Raw genomic sequence first — 17099 nt, 5'->3', positions numbered from 1 at the left:
CAATGTTTTTTTTTTTTTTTTTTTTTTGTACAAAATCCTGTTGTTAAGTCAAGGTTATGCACAATGTGATACTTGACGCTGAAAAAAGCATGGAGATAAATTGGTGGATACGCCCAACTCTAGAGTTGATTGTAGGATCAAGAGGCTAATTCATAAATTTACCAACTATGCACTCACTGGTAGATTCAGAAGGGAAGATATAACTCTTTTTGCAGTAGCGTAACGCAAAAATGTCGCCCCTCCCCCGCAGGATTACTTTTGGGCCCCCTTCCCATGCTCATTAACCTCAAACTATATTATTTCCCTGTAGAAGACAATGGTTAATAAGTCCATGGAATGTAATAAAATTACAATTAAAATTAATACTCACCGAAAAGGGCAAAAATTATTTTCCCTTAACCTTCGAGTACTAAGATGATTTTTTAAACTGATGTTGCTAGAATGGATGAATTTTCACCTAAAGTACATTTTTCTTTTCTAAAGTAAATAATTTTGTTCAGGGAAATGGATATTCCCTATTCAGTTTACGTTTTGTAGCATTTCTTGGCATTTGCTTCGCGGTGGACCCCCGAATCCTGCGGGCCTCCCAGCACTGCAGGTTCTGCGGGCCCTCAGTTACGCCACTCTTTTTTTGTGTCATTTTTACGAGATGATACGATAGATTTTTTGTGCCAATATATTCTATCTTCTGTTCACGCATATGCTCAAGTCAGGGGTAGATCCATGGGGCGGGACCATCGGGGTGATTGCCCCTCCCAGAAATACGATATTTTTTATTTTAAAAATAAAACCTAAGAATTTTCACCTTTGTATAAAAAATAAAATAAAACCTAAAATAGGTAAGCCTTACCTTTTTTGTTTTACGTTGCAGAAGTCAAATAAAGCAATCAATTGCAAGAAATTACCTACATTGGCGTTCGTGCTAAAAAAAAAAAAAAAAAAAAAAATGTCCACCTTCGAAATCGCAGGTGGCCATATTTGTTCTGGAAATTGCAGACAATAACTACTTCTCCTTTTCAAAAGTTGTTTTACTTTTTTTTTCTTTTTGCAATTACCGTGATTTGCTTTCGAACGACAGCCCCCAAACATTCAGCCTCGATCCGCCCCTGGCTCAAGACAAACAGTTTCAGAAGTTCTTGAAGTTATTTGCAGAACATCTTAAGTAACAAGCAAAAAACAAGAACAACAACAAAAAATATACCCTCTGTATTAATTTGCGAACAAACTAGCGAGCAGCATTTTAAGGCTGCTCTTATTTTATAATGACACCAAATAAAACGTAATCAATTTTTATACAATCTGCTTAATACACGGTAGAAGCTCACTGAATTAATTGTGCTATGTTGTTCTTAAATTGGTAATTTCCAATCATATATCACTATTCACAATACATCTGCATTACTGCAGGAATGGTTTACTACAACCACATAACTTACGGCGTTCTTTATCAAGCTAAAGATATTAGGCTATACATAACACCTAAACTGTAACTTTTAAAAACGTTGGTTACACTGCAGAGTGAAACTCTCCGCTCCCCTGTTCCACCGCGCTTGCCAAGAAACTGATGTAAACACAACAGCAGCGCCATCCTCCCAAAACCGCACTGCTATACTGGTCAGATAATAACAAGTTTGAGAACTACTGTACTAGACCAATAATAATCTACTCTCATAAGGGAACATCTTATATTGATAGTAGCAGTAGCATTGGACAATCAAACAATGTGCAATCAACAAAGGAGTGAAGAAAAGTGAGAAATCGGAAGTTTTGCGGGCCGACATCCAGAAACACAGGAGATACAGAGCAAAGAAGGATCGAGAATCATGTGAAGATAGCAATGCAAAAGATATGCTGACACAGAAAGGACTTCAAAATGATTAAAGTAATCAAAATAACATTTACACAACAGTATAGTAAACCAACATTGTACCCATAGACATGCTTAATAGCATAATATGTAATGCAATATTGCCAACTGAGCACAAAATGAAGTTTTGTTAAATGGCATGGAATACAAATTATAACATGTAGAAAATCTAATTATGAGTAGAACCATACAGAATGTAGTTGACTCTTCATTTAATACAGCTATATTAATCTTTTCACATAACTTCTGTTATGGGAATTGGACACTCAACAAACTAGGGATGATTTGATAAGAAAGAGGAAAATTTTGTCAGATGAGGGAAATTTTCTTAAGGAAACCTGCGAATACTACGTAATTCAACCAAAACGAAACGAAAAGATTGGCTCGGGATTGGTTTTACCGTACTTTGCCAAATGGAGAGATGTTTCTGCACTCAAAGATGGTTTACTTTCCGTCAAAAGAAGCTCTGTTCTGCTTTTGCTGCAAATTTTTATCATCTATAAGCCCCGCAAAGCCTTGGTTAATCACAATCTCCTACGCCAGTGACCACCTAAATTATACTTCCCCACACTTGTGACGTAAATATCAGTGTATTTAAGTTATTTGAAGTGTGAAATTAATCAGCGAAAGGGCATCATAATAGTGATAAACATGTTAAGTGTTGGATTCATTTATAATCTTAATAGCGCGCTTAATATGAGTGTGTTCATGTGTTATATTATTCTTTGCTTGATAGACTACATGCAGCACTGTTTAGACTAGCGGGTTAGTATAAGTTTCAGGATGCAAAATACATAATCGGTCCATGGAATATGTCGCTAAAATGAAACTAGATTATTTTCTACTCGGCAAATCAAAAAAGACTTAAATATTTTCCATTTTCAAGTATTCATTCATTTTAAAGTATACTTCACTTAATTTGAGTTAAAATGTTATATATAAATGCAGACTTGATAAAACTTAGCTAGTTAAAGAGTTTGGTCTAGCAGATACTAAACCAAAATTCTTCACGTTGTGTACTCTGTGACACTTACTTGTATTTAATTCCGGGAGATTCTTGTGAACTTTGTTCTGAAATTCCTTACTTTATTTCGTCATATATTGTTTAAATTAAAATGGCATCACGGTTGCACCCTCTGATTCAGTAGATGATTCATTTGCTAGCTATTAGATCTCTGAAACAGCTGGATCTGAAAACTTGAAATTTTCTACAAATGTATTAAATCCTATAATGTGCGTAACAGTGTTGCCTACAAGACAAAAGTTGAGCTACTTGTCTCGAAAAGGTGTAGTGAAAGTGATGTCTTCTCTCGTCTCGGAAAATGAGGGATGCGCACAAGATGAGACGAGACAGAATTTTCCTGACAAAATTTGAGTCGAGACACACCTCTTCCAACAGAGAAATATACATTTTTCGAGTAGAGACATAGTTCTTCCAATAGAGAAATATACATTCTTCGAGTCAAGATACAGTTCTTCCAATAGAGAAATATACATTTTTCGAGTAGAGACACAGTTCTTCCAATAGAGAAATATACATTCTTCGAGTCAAGATACAGTTCTTCCAATAGAGAAATATACATTTTTCGAGTCGAGACACAGCTTTTCCAACGGAGAAATATACATTTTCGAGTCTAGACAATTTTTACAGCACATTTTCGAGACGAGACAGTCTCAAATCTTGTTTCGTGCGCATGCTTAGTAAAGTGTGTCTATTCTCCGTCACGAAAATTTTATCTCGTCTCGTTTTCTTGGCAACCCTTCTGGATAACAATAGGTTTAGTGAAAATTATCAATTTAAAGAGAGGTTGGGGAATCATATTAAGGTTTTACTTGATGTTATACTTATTTTGAACCACTGCACACATATAGAGACACGAAATTCACATATAGAAGCTTTCAGCGAGGAAAATTGGTTCCCGGAATACCACAAACTTAGCAAATACAATATGTGTAACACAGTGGGAACACAAGTGGAGGAGCCGGGAACTATTGAGCGTCGTGTAAAGTGCGAGGGTATTTGCAGATTAATATAAATAAATAAACTTTAATATTTGTTAAGGTAGAGAGTTCGTTTATATATAGTAAAGCGACACATGACATTTTAGAAATAGAAAGTAAGCAACTCATCATTATTAAAAAGACAAACATATTCCTTCTTTGTTTCGTGAAAATTTAATATGTATACTGACAAAATGAAGAAAGCTCGACGTACTACCACACAAAGCGTCCTTGATTAGCACAAGCATAGTTACAGCCGCCAACGTAACCAAAACTTGCAGTTGACAATTTCATTTGTACTTTGTTAACATAAGTTATTTCCACCGACTCTGATGCGTAGCATACACACCAATCAGCATTTTTTAAAAAGTTGTTATATCCACCCGCATATACGAATGCAGAGAAGAAAGAAAATCTTGACAAACAACTTCCACACCCAAGTGACGTAACCAAATTATAAACTCCGAAAAGAGGAGTTCATGAAAGGAATTTATAATGAAAAGCTAGAAATGATGTATACTAGTATATGCTGCATTATTGTAGTCTATATGTTCATCATCTGCAATTAGAATCTCTCAAGAACAGTCGTAAGGACTTGTTCTCAAGATTATATTGTCTATAATCTTGGTCCAAATTATTGTGGGAGCTTGGCATTTCAAATCTTTTAGATCAGTTCATCTCCCATGATGGTTTGATTTCAAATCAGGCAATGATGTTGTATGATTAGCATGTGCAGAAGACAGCAAGTAATTTTATATATTTTGCTGTGTAAATCTACTATTTCATGTACTGTACAAAGGCTGACAGGAAAGTGTACAACGGCCAAAGGGTTACGACCAGTACCTTAGTTCACTACTAGAGGATATTTTAAATACATCATTTGAAAGATACTGTACACAGAGCGCGAGATTTCTTATGAACATGCTGAGCAGACGTTTTCTTACGGAGAAATAGTGCTGCCAACACTTACACTTCAGCAAAAGTAAAGAAAAAAATAGTTCCGTGGTAGGTTTATTTCACTTCTACATATAATTTTCTACAAAATTAGTGTGCCAGTGATTGGACGCTATCTGAACAAGAACTTCATCAAACGGAATGCGAATCATCAACAGATGTAGAAATAAGCAATGTTCAGATAAATAAATTTTCGATGTAGAGAAAATATAGTATCGTGTGATCTATCTCTTAAGTGTAGCTATACACTGTGCCCAGAAAGTCCCTTTACACTCAAACTAAATGCATGTAACAATGTAAGATGTTAAGATATTTAAGATTTGAACCTCACATCCTGATTACAGTTGTAAGATATGTCACAGGTGCTAAACTCTTTCCAGCCTTAGAACAAAGTAGACATAAACAAAGCGAAATGTATTACTCCGCGGCTCACACGTGCTTCGGTAGCCAGAGACGTGAACAGCAAGATCGTCTGCAAGCTTACTGTCGTCGCATAATTTCCACAATGTTAAGGCTATAGTTGGTTGGTAAATAATTAACGCACTGACACTATATTGGAAATATGTATTTTCTTAAATCCTTATATAAACGAGCTTACCGCTGTTCCTGTGTCCTCTTTTGTGTTTTATAACACGAGACGAAGATGGATTATTGTCACATATCGTCGCCACGAAACTCTGCATTCTGCTATAATTTTAAATGAGTGGGGTAGGCGCGCGAACGCATACGCATGCGCAGTAAATACTATATGTCCAAATACGCGTGAGGTTGAAATAAAGCTACATCTGTTGTTAAATATTATATATATTGCGTTTATTATCACAAAATGCAGGATAAATTCAGATATCTTTATTTGAGTTTAGTAGGGATTATATTGCGGTAGGATACTAATGCAGTGAGTCCAACAACCAATCACTGGTCATTGATCCACTGGTATTCAGGTGGGTTTGTTTACATCTACTTTTTTCTAAGGCTGGAAAGAGTATAGTTGCTGCTGAACCACTCACTCCCAAATCATCACGCTCAACTGTCTGTCATTGTGTATCGCTATATTCATTTCCTCCCACTTTCTTCGTTCCACCATTTCATTAATTTCTCATCACCATCGTCTCTTTTAGCTTATACGGCGTAACCGTGGAACTTAGTCTGAAAGATTTCATATCATTTCATTTCCGAGGTAAGCTCGGTCCCAGATAATCAAGAGTCTACTGTACTGGGAATCTACATTGAGCACGATAGCATATATAGTCCGGGAGGATTTCATGGCTCCGGGGGGCATTTTCCTGTGGCCACTCCCTGAAATCACCACTACATATGAATCCCTGCTCAGTACACCCCTAAGCCGCAGTGGAATCTCTAATTCTATGTGTAATGCAACCACCTGTACTATATGCGAAAAGTGTTTTGTTACAGTACCGTGCCGTGAGGGGGCGAGCGGGGCTACGCGGACGGCCCCAGGCGCCGAAGTAAGGGGCGCAAAATTCGAGGGGAGAAAGAAAACAAAAGAAGGAAAGAAAAAGAGGGCAGAATACTTGGGATATTTTAGATCAACAGCATTTTTCAATCTAATACTTAATTTGACCAGGGTCAGATTTATACTAGGAAAAATGCATGTGCACGTATATAAAGTGGAAAGAAAAAATGCTCAAAATCAAGGAAAAGCAGGGTTTATTTTTAAAAATTTTATTACTCTTCGCGCCAACCATGGTGGCGCTTCGCAGTTGGTCTCTCGACCTCAGTCATACGTATGTACGGGGGCGCCGTCGTATACTCTCGCCCCGGGCGCTGATTTTCCACGCCACGGCACTGTTTTGTTATATCAGGAAATAAACTGTAATGATATTAGTACTCTCGTTTAAATCTTGAACTGTGGATGCTTGTGGATTAAACGGTTTGCAATTTCGTTTTCAGAGCTAGTAACCCGAACCATTAATTAACTTTCAGTAAAGAATTTCAAGGTTACTTATAAGGTGAGCATTCCTTTTTCATGAAATAATATAACGAAACAGAAAACGTTTACAAAGCTCTCGGATATATTTTGTGAAATTATCTTCATTAGTTTCTGCATCACCGACACGCTCATCTATTTATCTCTTTTGCCTAATCGAGAATATACAAAGAGCAAAAATTAAATCACATGGGTGTAGATGAATGACGTTTGGTAGCCGCTGTCTGGTTCAATAAAATTATCCTACTTTCTTTATTATTTTGTTTCCTCTCTTTCTGTACAGAAATGGACGTTGCACCTTTCCAAAAGGTAAGCCCAACGATCTCCAAGGATTTTTCATGGAGCTGTGCTAGAAGTGAAAGAGGAATATGACGTCATTCTTCACGGCACCGGTTGTCCAATCACGCTGGAGAGAGAAGAACCACAAGATAGCTGGCGGCTTTGAAGGCCATGCTGGTCTGTTAGTTTCTGTACCGTGTTGGTGTTGTGTTCTTCAGGTGTATGACTGTGTTTTATAATTGTTGAGACAACAATATGTGCTGAATAATAACATTTGTTATTGTAATAATCTAACAAATAGTGTTGTGTTTTTGTTGCTGTAACAGAAATAATTGTAATAAATCAATTATTTCGAAAGATTAATGTTGTGTTACGTGTTTGTGGCTATATTTTGTTACCTGTGAAAGTTGAGTAATTTGACATCTTGAGGAACTGAGGTGGACCTTCTGACCAGGAGTCGACGTGGACGTTATTTGTCCTGGTATGTGCTGTTTCTTACCTGTGTTCGCATGCATGCTGAATTAACAGAAACCGCTTTTGGAAAGGTATGTGCAGCTTTAGCAAATTCACTATAGTTCCGTTTGGTGTGTTATAGTGCTAAAGTTGGATCATGCATTTTATTTATGCTGACCTGGGAATTATGTAAATGACTGTTTGTTATGGGAATGAATATTGTACGCCCTTGAATTACAATGTTGCAGAGTACAAAAGCAAAAAATTATTGTTGGGTAGATTTCGTTTCAGTTCGCATTTGACTCTTTATCTTGCCCTTCCCATCCCTTGTTTGATACAATAAAATATCATTGGCGTAGCTTGTAAATTTTGTTTGGGGAGGGGGGAATTGACTCTCGTTTTTGAGAATTAAAAGAACCTTAACCTACAGTCCAACGGGTTTCTAGTTCTGGGGGTGGCTTGCTGGCCCCCTCTAGGTACGCCTATAAAGATACTGTGGGCTTCGGCAGATACAAATTGAAGGAAGTGTATCAGGGGGTTCCGTTTTACAGTGGTAAAGCGCTGCTCTCATCATCATTGCGAATGTACCTGCCTTTGATCTCGGTCTAACGACAAGCGGCAAATATAGTTAAATGAGGAGGAAAAAGCGAGAGGTCAGTGGCGTAGTCAGAAAAAAAAAGATGGGTTAACATTACAACGTCCGCTCCAGCTGGTGTATTCACTCGGAAACGAGAAATTCCTCTATTAGTTTTATGAAAATGGGTCAAAACTTGGTAAGAGTGCACTTTGTGCAGAACATTCATAGGAACCTATACAATACATAGCAATATGAGCAATTACACTGTTAATTTTAACAAAATGGGTCCAAACTTCCCTAACCCGACCCTACCCTACCCTACTTATTCTTACCTTGCGTCAGGTCAACAATATGGCAAAATCATTTGTTGTGCATAAAGTGTACTCTTGCCCAAAACTTCCCTAACCCGTTTCTACCCCAACTCCACTATACCTTTTTAAAGCGGTCCTATTTATTGATGCCCAGCTGGAATGTGCTGTAAAGTTTACCCCCAAAAAGAATGTGGGCTAATAATTATTATGTCAAAGAAGCGCGTGTGCGTATCCATTGTCAATCCACTGCTAGAAGAAAGTCTAATTCTTTTTTCACAATCGTCTATATTGGGCTATTCTCTTTCACGTTACTTCAGAATGTTTCTTGATTTACACACACACCACCTTGTGAGGATTTTTCCTAGCTCACTTGTCGTCATGCCACATACTATAGGCTATACCATAACTATTATAACAATTATTATTTTTTACACTTTTAATTTGATTTGCTTTTACGTATGTCAGTAACTTTGATGCATATACTAACGAGAAAAAGCCCAGAAAGATTAAGAATACAAGATAGGCGTATAATTAATTTGCTGAAATAAAGCAGAGTTAAAGATATTTTTTTAATTTAATATGACTAACTGCTTTTTGTGATAAATTATCGAGTCAAGAACGTCGAAATATCGAGATCCATTTAGGACACTGCATGTAAGCAGAAACAATGTTCGATGTCCGATTAATCTGTAGGCCTACTAAGGAAGGGGATGGCTTGTGCCGGATCATTCCCTCCTACTACGCCAATACAAGAGTCCGAGAAATTTCATGGGTTATAGTTAAGGAGACGTACTTCCCATTTAGGGAAGGACGAGAAACGCCATACTTTCAGGAATTATTCATTGACTATCTAGGATGTTAAAAAGTAGGTAATATACTGAGTTCTTGCCCTTGTACTTAGGGTGTTTAGGTAGTGCAACAGTTAAGATGTATCCTCGTGCACGGGAGATGAGAAGTAGCTGTTCTTAACTATTACCGGTAGCCTACAATTTCAATTCATGTGCAGCACTATTACATCATCAAGGGGAATAGTCTACTTCTCTGGTCAAATTAGCTACGGGAGCCTACATTGTGACTTATTTTGCATGATATTCTAGTTGTTAGCGATCTTTCTTCGTAAGCGAGAAGTCTCGGGTTTGAGTTCGGTGGTTGACCATCATATGTTTTTTTCAGATGCACAAAGTGTATTGCCGTTACTATTGTTTTGAATGATTGTGCTGTAAATTAACTTTGCAGGCTGGAATTTGGAAAATTTCAGTAAAAAAAGAAATCACAATATTTATTATCTTAACTCTATTGGAAATAAACTCCTGAATACACTTCTGGTTCACACAATTTACCAATATTATCACCAGATCCCCTTCCTCTTTGAACTTCCGTACAGAATATTCTTTAATATTATAAAATTATCTGAAGCCAGTGGTGCCCACCCCCCTTATGTCCATGACGCACCCCCCTCAATTGTCTATCCGTAGGTGTTCATCCATGAAAAAAAATCTTTCGATTAATTTTTACACCCCCTCAAACATTTATATAGATTTTACCCCCCCCAATATTTCAATGACGCAGGTTGCGTCATAGCCCCCCTTTGTGGGCACCCCTGCTGCAGGGGCGGATCCAGGGGGCGATCGGGGCGATCTCCCCCCCATAAGAGGAAACTTTCTTATTTTATATATATAAATAAAACCCATCAAAAAGTTTGGAGCCCTTAAAAGTAGCAGTATGACAATCCACCGCCCCCCCAGAAGTCGGTCCTGGATCCGCCCCTGCCCTGCTGAAGCTCCCATTTGAATGAGATTCAACATCACATAAGCCTGCTTGATGTGTAATTGTATATTTGCTGCTACATGTAGGGTGGGCGTCAAACTAGCTTACATTCAAATAAACTAAATTTACGTATAGGTTTCAATAAATGGAATTGAATTGTTCACTTCATATATTATTTTGTGGGTATGAAATACACAGGGTGCGGAAATACAGTTACCAAACGTCAGTTTGTGATTATTTTGTGAAAACTGTTAAGCAAAATGGCGAAATAACTTATTCTTTCAGTTCTATTAGCTGTAGAAAGTTCAAAAACCAGTTCTTGAAATGCCCTGGTGCAAATTTATCTAAATATTTCCGTTTACAAACCCTACCTTGCATATATTTTTAAGAGACACGGCAGGGTATCGGAAGGGTTTCCGACCAGTTGAATCAACTTTTTTGAATAGGCCAGTTGTTTATTATTATTTTCTATCATTTTCAACAAGAACATAGGACGAGACCTACAGTTGGAATAATCTGAACTGCTGTGGTTCGCACGATGCTCTCTAACTGGGAATCTAAACTGGAAATTTGTGCCTCGAAGACACACGCTAGTGAGGTCCATTGTATGGGTTTAGCACTGCTCGCAAAATATTTTAATAAAAGAAGTTACATTAATAAATGAGTCTAACGTGGTCCGTGAATCTTACGTAGTTTCTCGAACTTCTTAAAGTAGGTTTCAGTTTGTCTGGGGGCCGTTTTAAAATATATATATATTTTTTTCGAACTTCGGTAGATAATAGCTTTCAAAGGAGATTTTCGATATGTTCCTTAGAATTTCTTGAACTTCGTACAAGAAATCATCTCTTAAAAGATTTTTGTTCACTCTTAAGCGTCTTATTTATTTTTTTTTTCTTTAAACTATTTCATCGTAGTTCGTTACACAAAATCATAAAAATGGGATGTATCTTTGATACTAATTTATTATCAAAGTAAGCTATATTTAGCATATAGGGTATAGTTACAGTTCAGTGATAAATGTCCCCCAGAAACCACCTTTTTTTCTTCTATTTTCTGAATAAGACAACTGATTCATAGCAGGCCTAATATCATATTATTGGAGACTGGCCGTAGAATTGACGACAAAGAGACTATATGCGCTTCGACATATAGTACTTGTACTCTAAATGTAGTACTTGTGAAATAGAAAATAAATTCCGCAGTAGTATTAGCGTTTGATGAAAATAATGTGTAAGATGAGGTGTGAATCGGTAAATCGAATCAACCTAAACAGCTATGCTTGAAGGTTAATCCTCATGCGCAGTGCTCGAGAGTCAAATAAGTTTTAATGGCGCTAAAAAGATGTCATTTATGGCGAAGAAAAAAAAGTTCAGAAAGCACGCTACCTATTAAAGTAAAATTGATTTTAAGATATATTTTCATGATTCCTTTTATTATGATATTAGCAACATTACGTGTACAGTATATACTGCCCTCTATTGACTGTATCTTTTTTAATGCCCCTAATATACTATTGTTTCGATTCTAGAGTTGATTTCAATTGAAAAATTCATGTGATTAACACACAAGTAAAGAAATTACAACTTTAAAACTCAGAAAAAGGAGTCTGTACTGCGTACTGCTGCGTATCGCTAGCAAAAGAAGATAACCTAAAACTATCATTGCCTCTTGCCTCAAAACTGTTTCGACTCGTTTGCCGAAAGGATTCGATTTCTAGATGAGAAAATTGACAGGAATGTAGATGATAAATTCGAGTGCAGGATACAAGCTCACCGGCGAAACGCCCACTCGACATAAGCTCACTGCCAGTCTCACATTAGAAGTGCGGATAAAAGCTTACCGATGGTGGACATAACCTCACTTTTATGTTTGTTTCTCTTTCGTGATTGACTGTTGACTGTAAATAGCAAATGATTGTTCTAATCTAGTTCACTTCAGGAACGATAATTTTTAATGAACTACCTCCTATTCACTTTAGACCAATACTATAGGAGGTAAGTGTTTTTTCTTAAAGAAATATAGAAATTATACGAAGTTACTACACTTAAGGGGACAGATAGGACACACAACTTAAGTGAAGCGTGGAATCGTGGATTTTCTGATCTCATCAATCGAAGTCAACGAACGATCCTTCTGATAGTCTCTGAGCAACATGACAGCGGCTGAAGCTGTATCCAAGAACAAATCATTCTGAAGCATCAATTAGAAACTTTTCCTGCAAAACTTTAGAAAAGGAAACCTAAAATATGGTTCAAAAGTTATTATTTCTGTATAAAGAAATTAGAGTAAAAGGAATGTCCATAGCTTTGTATCTCATTTTATAATACAATTGTATTTTTTGTGGTGAGCTTGTGTCCACAACCCATTAAATTCACGTGTCGTATGTTGGTTTACATTTCAGAGAAAGGAAGATTCACTTAGGGTAAATTAAAAATTGGTTTCAGTGTTTTTCTCCGACATTTCTGGGGTATGTGGGTGCGAAGCATTACTTTTTTCCCTCTTGTGATTACTTTGCATATGCTTATTGTTTTGTTGTAGCTAGTTTACTTTGCTTCCGATATGAAATTGCTTTGTGAAATGATTCAAGGAAATCCACTTTTTGTGTATGTGGCCACGTGTAATAGATAAAGCGTAGCTTCTGAAGGAAAGGACACACAAAAGTTCACACAGGACATACATGAGTCAAAGAGGAAGCGTAATTCCGTTTTGCATACACAAAATATTTTCCTTCTTAACTTCCACTGCGATTGCGGTACGAGTTCCGAAGGCTTTTAGACTTATTAGCAGAACTATATTTATGAAAGTGCATACACGCTACTACTTCCTGTGAAGATTCTAACTCTTATGTAGTTCTTGCATATGTGGTATCTTAACTCGTGATTACCAGTCTGTCATATCCCTTTTTTGAACCACAGGGGAAAGAAAGTTGCCATCCTAACCCTAATGTCTAATGATTCCTAGAAATGTGTGATAGTATATTTGTGCACTTCCTTTCCTTTTAATTTTACCTAGTACGAGGAAGTGACTTATCCGATCGTCATCTATTTTTTGTATCCATATAGAGGGTGGTTTATGGTACTAAAAATTGTAAGGTGGGCGTGACTTGGGGAAACCAAATCTCAGAGGAAAAGTATAATTTGGTTGACGATTTTCGGAGGCGGGACAGAAACTCAGCTGAATTTAAGATGCGAGAAAACTTTTATAGGAGGATTATCAGAGGTCCCTTTTCGCTCCATCTTCTACGTATTCCTTCAAAATTATAGATGTTACATAATATACGAAAGATAAGAATTAACCACTTTAGGGGGTGATTTAGAAAGGAGATGGAAAATAATTTATAAATTGTATTTGTAAGACAGGTTTAACGTTGATTCAAGTGCAAGGAAGCAATTTATCTGTCTTGATTTCGAGAAAACTTAGTAATCTAAGTTACTTTGGGGTTTTTGACATGTTCCGATAATACTGTAAGTCAATTTTGCTTTTGCCAAATGGACTTTGTAGTGGACAAACACGGTGTTCGTGGGTTTTCTCGGGTTCTCCTGTTTCCTCGTACTTCATTCATTCCGCCATTCCATTCATTTCTCTTCATCACAATCTCCTTTAGCCTAGCCGGCATAATTGTGGGACGTAAAAATGAATGTGGTTTAATTTCATTTTTCGTTTTCAATCTTGCTTTTGAAATTGTATACCTAGTGCCATTAAACTTCAAAGTCAAGACATGTGTTGCTGTAAATGCGCTATTGATAATGAGCGCCAGCACTGCCGATTTGATTGTCTCAGCCGTGTTAAATCTTGTGATATTGCAAAAACAACAAAACTTATTACACAATGCAAGTTGTTCCATCCGAATCTTCGACCCCCTGTACACTATACATTAAATCGTGCTTAATTAAAAGGTCTAATTGTTTACATGTAACTTTTCTTTGATATTGCCCACTAGTGAGGGAGAACGCAGAAGGACGCTGTTCCTCCATTTCTTAAAATATCTACTGCGTCCCTCCACTTCTTAGAATTATAATGGGCAAAGATAGGCAAGCGGGACGGCGGGACTAGGGTGGTTATTCGTCCCGTAAAATTCGGGATCGTCACGGAATAGACATCTGCGTCCCGAAAATATTTCTCAGGACGTTTTAATGTCCCGGATTTTAGCGAAGAAGAAAAGAAGGGAATATTAGTTTGATTTTGTCACAGGATTAGGTATATAATAATTCTCTTCAACTTCTGAGTATGGTAATTCAAAAATTGAAAAAAAAAAAAAGAATACGTAAAACGTGAATTGAATTTAAGTCCACGATTTAACTACTTTGGCGAACGAAGCATTCGTTTCATTGGACCAGGGACAAAGAGTTTTACTGCTCAATCTTATTGTAATCTTTAGTATTCTGTTTCAATCTGCATTTTGCTTCGGAAATATTTTAATCAATAATCCCTGGCCGATATTTTTGTTAATTTTCCGCTGACCATTCAAGAAGAAAATATATTGATTTAATTAATGAAACTGAACAAAGAACAATGGGAAAATGGAGAATTAAAAAAAAAAGAAAGAAGCTTATGAGGTGGAGGAAAACGTCTTTTTGAATTATTTGCTGCAGATTTCTTTTTTCCTTTTTACGCAACAATGGTTACGAGTTTCCGATACACCTTCTGAGCCACCACTTGATTGAATCTTGGATGAGCTAAAACAGACTTTGGAAGCCACGAAACATAACAGATCCTGAGAAATTTCAAAAACATAAAATAAAATAAAATAGATAAATAACAATTAAAAAAATTAAAAAAATAAAAATTAATAAAAAGTAAAAATGCTTACCAGGGGTAGGGGTATAACATCTGCTTACGTTTACTTAACTAGGAAGGAGAAGGTCTACTAATGATTAAAAATGTGATTACGTGATACTTGAACAACTCTATCTAATGGAGGAAAGTAAATTAGTATAGCACACTTCTTTTCATTTTAAGCATTTCAAAGATTCTTGTAATTTAGTAGCGTCCAGGATTTTCATTTTTGAAATATGGTAACCCTTCAATGATTCCAAAGTCCATATCATATTTATGCTGATATTTATGGACTTATACACAGAATTATCTATCTATTAAAATGCTACAATAGCAATTAAAAGCATCTGAGCTCCAACCTACAACTTTGGCTTTCAAATCTTTCATTTACGGTTATGTGTGATTTCACGTTTAATAGAGACTAACATTTTAAGTATTTGTACTTTAAATTAGTTAACTATATCTTTTTCATAAAGTTTATGATATAAAATTATTGTTCAAAGCCTTTGTATTTTAATAAACCTTCTCTAAAATCAATGCATGTGAATTGTGCTTCTATCTTCTGAGTTCTTTTAAACTATGTTTATATGTTTGTGGTCAATTCTTTCGACAATGAGATCTCGGAAACTACAGGCTCTAGAAAGATGACGTTTTCATTGATCGATTGGAAATTTTGCGTAGATTGTCCCGTTCTAATTGAATATTTTTTTTAAAAAAACATGGCCATTATTTCTTTATTACATTTTATTTGGAAGCGTTGAATTAAAAAAAAAAAAAAAAAACTAAAGCATCATATCCTATGCATTATACATTCCAACACCACAATGTTGTATATTGGGGTTGTATATGTCTCAGGTGTTTGTTCCATGGCCAAATAATAGTGAAAAAGGAAGGATAACCATTTCTCGAGTCTAAGATAAATCTTTATTTTTTGAGTGTTTTGCCCAATGAACACCATATATAACTGACATTATAATTAATTGTATATGTAATGTATTTGCTGCATGCAAGAAGAAAGAAAACACTGGTCATACATGAATTAGAAACTAGGGATGGCCAGATCCGGATATTTTTGGATCCGGATATCCGGATCCACTTGGGTCCGGATATCCGGTATCCGGATATCCGGACACTGGATCCGGATCCGAGATTTCGGATCTTGGATCCGGATCCGAAATTTCGGATCTTAGATCCGGATCCGAAAAAACGGATCATGGATCCGGATCCGAAAATCCGGATCTTGGATCCGGATCCGAAAAACCGGATCTTGGATCCGGATCCGAAATTTCGGATCTAGGATCCGGATCCGAAAAACCGGATCTTGGATCCGGATCCGAAATTTCGAATCTTGGATCCGGATTCGAAACTCCGTGTCAGAAAATTCGGGTGTTCCGAATCAGCAAAATTTTCGAAATTATTGACAAAGTGATTTTCATTCCTATGCTTAAAATAGGATTTTAAGACACTTTTGGTATATGATCGTGTGACAGCCTTGCGTTCCCTTCATTCTGTTGATATTTGGTTTTCGTGCCTTAATATGTCACAATTACTCCAAATTTGATTGAGTAAAACTGTCGAGTTAGGTGAGAGCAATCTCATTGTCAGATTAGATTCTAGTGGAAATACTTGACCGAAAAGGTAGTAAATCTATTTTAAAGCTGTCGTCCTGATGAAAATTTGTCCTTTGTTTTCTGTAACATTAGTCAAATGCTGGGATGAAACCTTAGTCTCAAGCCCAAGCTTCTTCATTAGACTCTGGCTGCTTACTTTTCTAATTCTTTCTGAGTTATTGTGGTCAGTGAATGAGGCCATTTCCTAGTCGTGATGGGCTAGGCCATTGCTAATAGAACAGCCCATAAAATATAGATCAAATCAAATTAAGGAGCAACTTCCTTTTCTTGCTCTTGATGAGCTTTTTTTTTTTTTCTTTCCTTAAAAATACGTTTCTCTGTGACCCTACCACTCCAGTTAGAATTAAGAATTGTAGTAGAGATGAAGTTCTAAATGGCAATTAATGTATCAAAATCAATGTATTAATGTACTGTATGTGTATACAAAATACCATATGGAGCCTCGAGCAGTAACACGTATCTTTGTAATTAGTAATCCACTACTATTAACTCTGCATAGGTTGTATAAGGAGCTATATCATTCATGTAAACACAT

The 17099-nt window shown here is 36.5% G+C and overlaps 1 protein-coding gene across 4 annotated transcripts in view; it reads left to right on the top strand.

The window, feature by feature from the left end:
- The first annotated feature begins 7204 nt into the window (after nt 1-7204).
- LOC145673137 (ferric reductase 1) overlaps nt 7205-17099 on the top strand; it is a 209094-nt gene continuing 199199 nt past the window's right edge. For 2 of the 4 annotated variants that reach the window (XM_081742547.1, XM_081742550.1), the window contains exon 1: nt 7205-7530. The gene's annotated coding sequence lies outside the window, so the exon portion shown is untranslated. Of the gene's footprint in view, nt 7595-17099 lie in introns of all 4 variants that reach the window. The other 2 variants (XM_081742545.1, XM_081742548.1) reach the window with 1 other exon arrangement.

The sequence above is a fragment of the Thermobia domestica genome, chromosome 16, assembly GCF_964235325.1.
Source record: "Thermobia domestica chromosome 16, izTheDome1.hap1.1, whole genome shotgun sequence".
Lineage (NCBI taxonomy): Eukaryota > Metazoa > Arthropoda > Insecta > Zygentoma > Lepismatidae > Thermobia > Thermobia domestica.
The sequence above is the reverse complement of the archived record's forward strand: the minus strand, read 5'-3'. Positions and strand labels throughout refer to the sequence as shown.